Below are 1,277 nucleotides of genomic sequence, written 5' to 3'. Positions count from 1 at the left end.
TGCTTTTATCTTCCATAAACTTTTCAAGGATAACGAGGATAACAACTTTTTCAATCCCGTTTTCTCGATAATCAAAACTATTATCATGCTCAACGGCGAATTCAATGTTCCATTCACGAAGCACGTGGACTCCGCGTGGAGCAGAGTTGTGTTCGTGATATTTGTTTTTCTCATGCCCGTCGTATTCATGAGTATGCTAAATGGTTTGGCAATTAGCGACACCACCAAGATTCTGAGCGAGGCCAAACTGAATGGCTTTATTCACCGGTTATATCAGGTTTCCTACTTCGAGAACATCGCCTGCACGATCGGCAAATTGCCTAGAAAATATTTCGGTAACCTCGTTAGTAATATTTTTCTGTTTCCACAGTTATAAGATGGCCGAGTCAGCTATAAGATTTATGATAGCAAGTGTTTTTTCAAGAAATATTTTTTAAACAAATTTACTTTGAAAATGGATTACAATATACTTAAACAAGCTAAGCAAATTATCTTCAATAAAAGTCAACTTTCGGATAATGATGTATTAAAAAATAATGAATGCGTTAACTAAGTTGCAGGAAGCGATGGAATCGAATAGGACTGAAGTTTTACAATAAAGTCCAGAGTGAGTTTTATATCTTATTTTCCACAGATGTATTAATAAATATTGCTGTAAAATGCTGTGACAATTATAATATGCAATTATATTATAATGCTTATTTGTAAAAGAGCAAATGTTCTTTTGTGTATATATAGTGTAAAAAGTTTCTAGAACTTGGGAAAAACAGTCGAATTATACTGGATGTAGAATGGTACATTGAACGGAAATTACTCTTTATACGCGACTGTTTTTCCGAGTTCTATAAACTTTTTACACTATATATGTTGCATGTTTACTTTTGGTATCAAACGTACGTAATCAATATTGTATCTGATATTTACGTATCCGAAGTAACGGGAAGTATTAATGTTCAGAATTATGCATGCAAAAGAATGGCGTGCAACGCTACCGCATCTTGGCAATGTGTACAGAAGTCCACAAGTTTGTATTATATAGAGATACTATACCTGTATACAAGCAGTGTACTCGATTGCATTATAACATTTAATAAGTCGTGATTCACAAAAGTAATGCGGCATCGTTATACACTGGTCCAAAAAATTAAAGGATCACCTGTTCTATTCTCTAAAAATAGGCAAACTTCAAGATAGAGCAAAATAGAATAAAAATCGCACATAAACACGGTTTACAACTTTCGAAAGAATGAATAGATCGGAAGAGCACACGTCTGAAC

General features: G+C 34.0%; 1 protein-coding gene across 1 annotated transcript in view; it reads left to right on the top strand.

The window, feature by feature from the left end:
* The window catches only part of LOC105457287, a gene marked incomplete at its 3' end in the record, with an annotated part of 3,963 nt that overhangs the window by 1,703 nt on the left and 983 nt on the right, over positions 1-1,277 (top strand). The gene's annotated exons all lie outside the window — the stretch shown is intronic.

The sequence above is a fragment of the Wasmannia auropunctata genome, unplaced genomic scaffold (genome assembly GCF_000956235.1).
Source record: "Wasmannia auropunctata unplaced genomic scaffold, wasmannia.A_1.0 LD335296.1, whole genome shotgun sequence".
NCBI classification, from domain to species: Eukaryota; Metazoa; Arthropoda; class Insecta; order Hymenoptera; family Formicidae; genus Wasmannia; species Wasmannia auropunctata.
Note: the sequence above shows the minus strand (reverse complement) of the source record. Positions and strands in the feature narration are given on the sequence as shown.